Source organism: Rutilus rutilus (assembly GCF_951802725.1).
Source record: "Rutilus rutilus genome assembly, chromosome: 1".
Taxonomy (NCBI): Eukaryota; Metazoa; Chordata; class Actinopteri; order Cypriniformes; family Leuciscidae; genus Rutilus; species Rutilus rutilus.
In genome coordinates, this window is record NC_140209.1 from 65,645,874 (window position 1) to 65,656,479 (window position 10,606).

Sequence of the window (10,606 nt, forward strand, 5' to 3'; positions counted from 1 at the left end):
ACGATGATCCGCCGAGGGTTGGAGTTTCCAGGCTTGGGGCCAAGTCTATGCGCGATGTCGACCATGTCCTGTAGTTTCTCCGCGGAGTGTGGAGAGAGGTTCCTGAACAGCTCAATGACAACCATTTTGACGTTTTCCCCTTCTCGCTCAGGTATCCCGGCTACACGGAGGAGATTCCATCTGCGTTTGTAGCTATCCAATCCGCTGCATTTCTCCTTGAGAAACCGGTTTTCCTTTTCCAGGTTCTCAACCTTTGATTGCAGAGCAGTGGCGGATCTAGAAAAATATTTATGGGGTGGCGAGAGGGGGGCAGGAATTTTTGAGGGGTGGCAACATATGGCAGAAATATATATACTGAATTTAAATCGCAGTTAAATTGGCCATAACTTTTAATTCGTTGCTGCCAATAGGGATGGGTATCGTTAAGGTTTTAACGGTATTACTACTCTTACCAATACTCCTTATCGATCCGGTACGGTATTCTTATCGGTTCTTTTTGTTATATAAAAAAAAAGGGGGAAAAAACTATTATGAACACATTTAATATTGCTTTATATTTTGAAATGTAAAATAAATATTTATAGCAAAAGAAAAAGCAATGCTTTAACAAAACAAATAAAACATGCATGTTATGCAGAAGGGTGCAGGGTTTTGTGTTTTATATTGTGTTTTATATACAGAAGACATAGGACACCAAAAACAAAGTACAAACACATGGTCAAACAAAAAAAGTAAACAAACAAATATACAAATTATATACCCAGTGCTTTAATTTCAGTAATGTCGGCATTACTGTCCAGGAGTAATATGGGCTAAAAAGACATCTAATAAAGTCAGATTTAAAATAACACTGCATAGGTTATCACAGATTAAAGTTATAAAAGCCAAAATTATTCATTCAAGAGCTGCGACTGATTTTCTCTTTGTTTGGTTCACATTAATGGAGCAATCGTCAGCAGGTTTAATAGACTGCTGCCCCTTTAAGACCAAATGCAGATCTAATCATTATTAAGCATCATATTTTCTCCCAACTATTAACGCCCATTTACATTTACATTTACATTTATTCATTTAGCTGACGCTTTTATCCAAAGCGACTTACAATTGCTATATATGTCATAGGTCGCACGCCTCTGGAGCAACTAGGGGTTAAGGGTCTTGCTCAGGGACACATTGGTGTGTCACAGTGGATTCGAACCCGGGTCTCTCACACCAAAGGCATGTGTCTTATCCATTGCGCCAAACCCCCCCATATTTAAGACATAAACTGTATTTAAGTGAATAAACTGTTTAGTGAATCTCCAAGACAGCCATTTTGACATATTTGATCGTTTAGATGTGCACACGAAGCCCAAAATATACGTTGCTTGTCTCGGTAGTTGAACTTTTCTATTGTAAAACAGTCAAATATAAAACATAAAAATTCTACTTACATTTTACCAGGCATTCGTTAACTTATTTAATCATTTTGACATTGAGCTAGACCACTGAACTTTTAGTCTTCCTAACAACAAACAGAGCGTTTCGTAATGTAGTGCATCAGAGCAGCATCAATAATAATATCAAGTGAATCTCTTATTTGCATCTTAAGTTTATTGCCAATAATAATGACAGGTTTGCGAACGTGAACTCGGTGAGCTCGCGCAAAACACACCTTCAGCACAGCGACTCATTTAAACGCCTCTGATTGGCCGATGTGATCAACAGACATGTCTGTGATTGGCTACAATGCTCAACGCTGCAAAAGCACGTCAAAAGTACCTTCAATGCAATGGGAAAAAATAAATAAAAATTTAATATGCACTGTTCATGATTAGGTAATCGCGGCCGCTGTAATCTTATTCACATTTGTTTTTTCTGATTAATTGCTTTGCTCTGTGAGAAAGACAATTGAACAACATATTCGGGGCTTTACTAAAAACATTCGGGGCTTAAGCCTTAGCCCAGCCCTAGCGCTGCCCCTCAATATTTTATATTTTTTATTAAGCTGTTCTTGTCTTTACTAAAATCAAAATTAGGCTAATCAAAGGGAAGAGTGCTCTTACAAATCACGAGGGAGCGATTTGACCGCTGATTTTGGCTAACGTAATAGACTCGCTGTTTTTGCTGATGCTGAATCGTCTTTAGCATACAATACATTCATTACAAATGTAACTTTAAGTTAAACGTGTGTTTAAACTACACCTGGGGAAACTCACTTCACCTTCAGAGGCTCTGTCAGGGGCAGCTCAGTCTAGTCGGGTTGCAGGACCACCGCACCGCAGCAGACTCGCTGTGTGTGAGCCAGACTGAGCGAACGCCGCTCTGCACGTTTGAATCAGGGACGTAACTATTTGAGAGGCAGGGGGAGGGGCGAATAATACATTTAAAATTAAAAATTAAATTGTTCACTTTTGGTAAATGTATTAGACATAGTGGTGGGTTGTTTTTCTAAGTACAGTTTTTGGATCATCAAAGTTAGGGGGGCAGCTGGGGGGGCAAGGCTCTAGAGTGGGGGGGCACCTGCCCCCCCTTGCCCCCCTGTAGATCCGCCCATGTTGCAGAGAAAGCACCTTCTCCGTCACGTCTTCCACCTGTTTGCTAATGGCTTGTCCGTTTCTGCAGAGACTCGCGCTGCGGAGCCAGGCGAGAGTATAAACAAGGCTTAAATAAGTTATGGTAGACTATAATGAGCTTGTAGCCTAGACCCAGCAAGCAATAAAATGGTATGCTTTTAAACATTAAAACATTGTAAATATATCATCAACTTCATACATATTAAGATATAAATAAATAACTGCAACTTTCGGAAAGCGACGTCTCTGCATTGTACCGCTGAAATGAGGCGCTGCCCTGAGACGTCAAAACGCTTCCCAAGGGTCCTGCAATTTTCAGGCTTCTAATTGGTCAATTACCCTAAATAAAAAAATAAATAAAAAAAAACCCATTTTGATTAAAGTTATAGAAAACTTATTTTATAAATGATTCTGACACATTCACGATTTTATTTTTATTTTTATTTAAGCTATTTAGCTACATATGTTGTATGTAGTTGCTAATGCCAGACATTACAAACAGTTACAGGTGATGATCGTGTTTTTTGTTTTAGTTTTTTTAAGCAGTGGAAACGAAATGATCAATGTTATTCTGACTGTCATCACCACTGTAAAGGGGCTGCTTCTGTATATGCTCTTAAGCAGCTGGGAATAAAACAGTAATCAAACATCTGTTTCTATACACATTATTTACAGCACAAAGTAATTACAGTTACTTGCTGTTAACAATACATCAAGCAATTAAACAAAATCAATCAAATGTGCAAGCAGAGGCAACTCTCACAGCTTCCTTGTAAACCTCCATGCCAAATGTGTTACTGTGCATGAGAGGGTCAATACTGTCCTGTAATTTGGCCACAACCTCCCGAAGTAAGGAAGGGGTTCTGGAACAGAAACTGTTGATTCTTCATCAATCTCGGTCACGACCGGTCCATCCCAGTCAATGCTCAGCTGATCAGATCCCAACTGAAATAACAGAGGGAAAAAACTTATAAGGATTTTGTGAAAAAATATTGAATAATTTATTTATATTTTAAATCCAGAAATACCCCTCTATCAAGGCTTACTCCACCTGATCACACAATGTTCCTGTACTTGAAATTTGTCCTGAAATCCACAGTTGCTGAGGAGATTTGTGGCCTTGTGAAGAAAGAGGGTGAATTCTGAAAATATTAAGGTGTGCATTTATCCTGGGAATCATGACATATTGTAGACATAAGATGTGCAGGTCATTGTTGGGATCTAGAAAGCCAGAGTCCTCCAGATGAGGGAAGGCTGCATAACAGTTGCTGAGAACAGAGCACCACAAGTCACGCCGTAATCGCTCGACTGGTTGATTGTGCACACTTCTGCCTGTGATCATGCTCCTGTTTCTGCCAAGTAAAAAGGAAGAATTAAAGGTACGATGTTGGTTGTGTTAGTAATGTAGGAAAAACAACAACATCATGAATATGAACATCTCATTCCATATCTTATAGCACGCACCTGTTAAGTACAGGGGATGAGATTGTAAGTTGAAAAATAAATAAATATTGAAAGTTAAAATTCCAACCGAGCAACATCAGCATTTTCTCCACCCTTGTCACTTCGGACACGAACAGGCAATCCATGACTCTGTACAGCCTCCAGAAAACACTGAAGCACCATTAAGGCTTTGTTGTTAGTATTTGCTTGAAGACACATGATTTTCCTGCTATACATCAATTCCTCCATGGACAATTATTCGCCATCTAAAATGAGAACAGCAAAATAACAATTATTCCAAAGGAACAGTGTGTGTGTGTGTGTGTGTGTGTGTGTGTGTGTGTGTGTGTGTGTGTGTGTGTGTGTGTGTGTGTGTGTGCACTAACTTGGATGGGTTAAATGCAGAGGACAAATTCTGAGTATGGATTACCATTCTTGGCCTTCTCATCATGTCAACTTCCATAATTCCCCACAATCATAATGTGTAACTGACACAGGAAAACTAAAAGAATGAAAAAGGTTAGTTTACATTTTCGTTACACATAGCTCAAATATAACATTATAAAATATGTATAACCATTTGCATAATGATCAGTAAAAAAAAAAAAAACATTTTCACAAATAAATGTCTTCCTAGTATAGTGCTGGAACAATACATTATAAAACTGAAATTTCTTTTGGAACAAAGTTTGCTTTTAATTGATGGAAAAGGGAAACTGATCAACTAATGTACTACTATTAAACAAATATGTACCATCATCATAAATAAAAGACACTGTATCCCAAATTGTGCCATCTATTAATTTGATTACTCATTTTAATTTCAATATTGAAAGTCTGTAAGACTTTTTGTTTCTAAACTTGTATTGTCTCCATGATGTACAGCTGAACAGTGGTTTGTTTTTTTATTTGTCGATTTGTTGAATTTAAAATTCTTTACATTATTGAATATTATGAAGTAAACAAAGACTTGCCTCACAAGCTCGTGATTTCCATCTATGTGCCAAAGTGACAGTGGCGAGGGAACGGAGTCGGGTCTTCTAGGTATGAGCAGGACCTCAAGGCCTCGTGAGACACTTCCAATAGGATCAATGGATCGGAGAGTTGCTCGGACTCTTTGCTGAGGGATCCTTTTGGGGGGGAAAAGCATAACACTAAATGCATGGCAAGTATAGTTCAGGATATTGAACTAAAGATAGATTCTGTACAAGTGATAATGCAAGTTTGTTTACTTAGTTATTTTATCTCTTAAGTAAAACTTGTAGGTTAAGAACATATGTTTGGAGCACAATATAGTAAGCATCTTATTTGCCATACCTTATGCCTGTGCTCCTCAGATATCCAGAGACCTTTCTGTATCCAGAGTTGGGAGTGGTTGCAAGAAAGTCTTCCACAGTTCGTCGGAGATCCTCCTCACTAATGTCTGTAAAACTTCACTGATAATTCCAGTTCTTTCATTCGTCTTCTAATTGTTCTGACACTCACATCCAAAAGTCTAGCAATTTCAGGAGCAGTGAAGTCAAATTCAAGAAGGAATTCAAGGTGCTCTTTTGATATGTCAAAACGAGGGCGTCCCCTTTTTCCTGATTGAATAATTGGTGCTTGGTATCCATTAAGAAGTGTGCACTGACATCTGTCTAGTGTTTCCAATGCAGACGCCAGATTCCACACAACTTCTGGAGCTTTGGGTATTGAAGTGGTTTCAGAAAACCTGGACAATACATTTAGAACTTGTTCAGTTCTTATAGACAAAGTCCATGTCCTCATGAATGGATGCCGATCTACATCTAAGGTCGAGTAATATGTTGGAGACCTCTTCCAAAAATTCTTGTTTTTTGACAAATGTTACAAATACATGCAAAACAAACCACCTATAGCAATCTTAGGCCGCTGGCTGTTGTCACGGCTGACAAAGGAAGATGTGGATCTAAAAAACATGTTCTATGCTTTAACAAAAACAAAGAAGGTAATCCATCATGACACAAGAAAAAAACATGCAACAGCTTCACATAATATAAAGACAACACCAGTCAAAGATCTGAATCAATATTAGGGCACATGAACACGTGATAACGAGTAATTCAAATGAAATGAGTAACAACTAAAGCAAACTAGAGACTGACAAGATCAGACAAAACAAGAACTAACAGGAGAAAACAAATGAATACGAAATAATAGTCCTAGAACACAAAAAAACTAAACTTGATCGCTGTGTTTGGGATTTTTTTTTATTTTTATGCAGGTTTTAAACTGGTCCAAGCTTTTCAGCTGGGGATCACTCATAACAACCTGAGCAAGGAATATTAGGAATAATCCCATCCGATAATGACGAATAATTGTGCCAAATCAAACAAGTAACAAGTCTTAAATGCACAGGTTTTCCCAGGTGTCATTAAATTGCTTCACTTTGGTTCAGTTGTCTCAGTTAGGATGCCAGATTGATGAATCTTCTCTGTTTGATAATCCGCTGAAGCCCACGGTCAGCTCTTCTGCTGGTGCATCTTCTCCTGCCACATTTTGCCCGTCCACTAGACTTCCCATTGATATGCTTGGACACAGCACTCTGTGAACAGCCGGCCTCCTTAGCTATGGACTTTTGTGGCTTACCCATCCTATGGAGGGTATCAATGATGGTCTTCTGGCCAGCTGTCAAGTCTGCAGTCTTCCCCATATTGTTCCTAACTGAGACAACTGAACCAAAGTGAAGCAATTTAATGACACCTGGGAAAACCTGTGCAGGTGCTTTGAGTTTAGTACATGAGTAGTGTGTGACACTCAGTGTAAAACATTCATGCCCTGTCAAATTTGGGCTGATTTCTTCACAGTATTCACATTTTTTGAAATCCTGTTTTCGTGGATTTTATGAGCTGGAAGCCCAAATTATGTACAAATAAACAACTAAATACTTGAAATCGTTTAAGTTGTGGGCCCTGAATCTATAATCTATGGAAGTTTAACGTTTTGAATGGAATTATGGAAATAAATACAACTTTTCCATGATTTTCTCATTTTTTGGAAAGGGTCTGTATTTACATTTTAGGATATTCTACAGATCTGTGTGTGAGCGTGTTGTTTTAAAACAGTCCGCCAGAGGGCAGCAGACGCGCTCATTCATCCTTAAACCAACGAAGAGTCTCAGTCAGTCAGCTGGGGTGTGTGTGTGTGTTTGATGAACTGTCTGTGGAGCAAACATGCGAACTCGAGTAACAGTAGAGTTTATTAGAAGATATTCTTTCGATTTCAGTCACTTCAGCAGGGATATATGACATATATAGACGGTTAAGCGCTCTTCTCAGCGAGTATACAGCCGCTATATGAGTGAAAACAGATAAATGATCTCTGTAAACAGTGAGAAATGAGCAGAAAGCGAGCGCTGATCCAGACACTTTCTGTTTGACGAAGAGACGCAGACCCGCAGCTGACACTGTGACCGGAGACAGTCACGGTAAGATCTGTCATTTACCCTCATGCAGATCAAAAACAGACATTATAAAGTGTCAGTTAACGTCTGTCCTCCTTAATATATTACTTCTGTTAGGCTCCACATATAAATATGAATATATGCAATCAATGTCACTGATTATGTACACTGCATCACTCAGCCAATGTTGTTTAACTGTTTTTGTGAAAATGTGAGTGTGACGCGGCAAACCTGTCACTCACATGAGATCCACCAATAGCAAACCACAACCATCCAATCAAAAACTTTAAGTCACATTTAAATATAATGTATGAACGCATATGACTCTTTTCTGCTTATCGGCTCTGGAAATGTTGGTTGAGTCTCGTCCATCACTGTGTTCGGCTGCACATTTGACCTGTGAAGAGCAGGGAACGCCACACAGAAAACAGTTAAATGTTGAAACCAGTAGAGCTGTCAAACAGAGGCCAGTAAACGACTGAAGTGAAACTCATGTGATGGAGGACATGAACCTCTGCGCTCCGCTTGATTTAACTTCATCTTTGATTCAATCATGTTAAACTCCCACATATTTGCTTTGGGATCTTGAATTATTACATATAACATCAGATTTTCATTGAAGTAAAACTGTGTGTGAGTTCAGTTTCCATTTTGTACATGTTGAGTTTCTTTATGAAAGAGATTTAATGCTGATCTCTGATAATCTGCTGTGTTTTCTGTTTATGAAATGATAAATCACCAGAACAATGTTCTATGTAATATTTGTAAATGAGGTGACTTTGAAATAAAGGCTGACTTGATTGTTACTCTTTGTAAGTCTGTTTATTGGACTGTAATCTGTTTAGGCAGCGTTGTGTTTTTGATCATTAGATGTTAATGGATGATTTAAACTGATTCACTCTTTTCATTTCAGTGAAATAAATGTCAGAATGTGCTTCAAGTGTATTAGTTTTGCACAAGACAAAATGTTAATAAATATCTGCATTATTTTCATATTTTGCACTATTAAAGCAATGACGCAATCATTTTCTGTTCAACTATTATTTTTGTAATTTACAAGAACAAATCAAACAAAACTAATATTCACTTTCAGACATCAAAGATCAATAAGAATATTGAGTTCTTCACAGACAACTAGTCAAAGCAGTGATTGTCCTCTTTCTCATTAGATTTTCCTTCTGCTAAACTAGATCTGTGTGTGACTCCAGTAGAGAGACAAACATCAGCCGAGTGTTTCATTCATTTCAGCTTTATTCACACCTGAGGTCTGACGACACCAGATATGAGGCCGAGAGCAGAACTCACACTTTACTCCAGTCAACATCTGCTTCATTTCTCCACACAAATTATCACTCTCATGTTCACTGTTATTGCACAGGGGAAAACAGCGCATTATTAACAACACACACTGATCTAGTAATGGGGCATGTTGACACACTAATCTGGGGAAATGAGAAACTCTTTCCACTGAAAACAACAACCATTCATTTGATGAGATTCCAGTAGTTCATGTGGTTTCAGTCCTGATGTAATAATGACTGACGGCACAATGTTGATGCTCTTAGTTTCTCTTTTCTGCTCAGATGATTCTGTCATGTTCAGCTTGTTGAGTTTCTCCAGATCGAATTTAACATAAACTGACCTGGAAAAAATAAACATAATGAGCATTTATTTATTTATTATTCTAATTTAAAATGATAATTGTAATTGCAATTTTGTTTAACGTAATTCAGATGTAGTCTCACATATATGGGTGTTTAAGGACAATATGTTATTACTTTTTTACACAAACCACATTAAAGTTTTTAAACTTGTAGAAAATAAAGTTTTTTAAAACCATATGAAACAAACACAACTTGATAAATGTATTTTTTTACAGGTTTTTTGGTTACACTTTATTGTTACACGTTACATGTATTTACTGTAATAATAACTATAAACTCGAATGTACATTTCCTGAAGAAAATGTGAGTGGTGCTTGCAGTGGCAAAACTCGGCCCTGGACACATGCTAACACAATTAACAATGTTGTGACACCATGATATACCACATTCTAGTATGATTTACCACGTTTATAACATGATTTACAACGAATGATCACATTATAGCATGATTTACCGTGATTTACCATGTTTCTAACATTATTTACCAGAATTTATCACAATGTAGCATGATTTACTATGATTAGCATGTTGCTAGAATCATGTTAGCATTATTAACATATTGCTAATACGATTAACATGATGCTAGCATGCTTAGCATGTTGCTAATGTTTTTAACAAAATTCTAACATGCTTAGCATGTTGTTAATATGTTTTTAGCAAAAGATGTTAGCATGATGCCAGCATGATTAGCATGTTACTAGCATGATTAGCATGTTGCTTGCATGTTATTAGCAAGATGATAGCATTATTAGCATTTTTCTAGGATGTTTTAACAAGATGCTAGCATAATAAGCATGTTACTAGCATGATGCTAGAACAGTTGTTCTTTTTATCATGTTTACCCTAAGCTAATTGCAGTTAGCATGTAGCTATTCACAGCTAGCATGTGTAGCATGTTGGAAGTCCTGTTTGCTAGCATGAGTCAAAAGAGCCAACCACCATCTCTATACGATGTTCTGATGCAGAGATATAGGTCTTGCAAAACGGTTGCTAGGGTACTCTATTTGGTTGCTAGGGAGTGGCTTGGCAGCTGCCAATGATGAAACTCCAAAGGCTGCTTGTCAGTGTGAATGATATAAACCAACTCCCACGCTTCTGTGACATTCAGAATGGAAGATATCCCTCTTTGGATGTTGGTTGCTAGGGTGCTTGACAATGGTTGCTAGGGCGGGGCTAGGAAGTGTTGAAGTGATTCATGATTGGCTGTTTGCTGCCCGAGTAAAACGAGACCACCCTCATGTTTCTATGACACTTCTATCCGGATATCCCTTTGATCTCTTTCAATGGAACTTGTTGCTATGGTGCTCTAAATGGTTGCTAGGGCGTGGCTTGATAGCTTAACAATGATCCTGAGAGACTGATTGGTCGTCTGAGTAAAATGAGCCCGCCCCCTTGTCTCTATGACACTGTGATCCAGAGTTATGTTCAATACAAAACCCCTGTGCAATTCACCATAGTAGGAGAAACACACGCGCTTCAGGGCCGACCTTCGCCATAGTAAGTCAATGGGGCACTTTGGGACG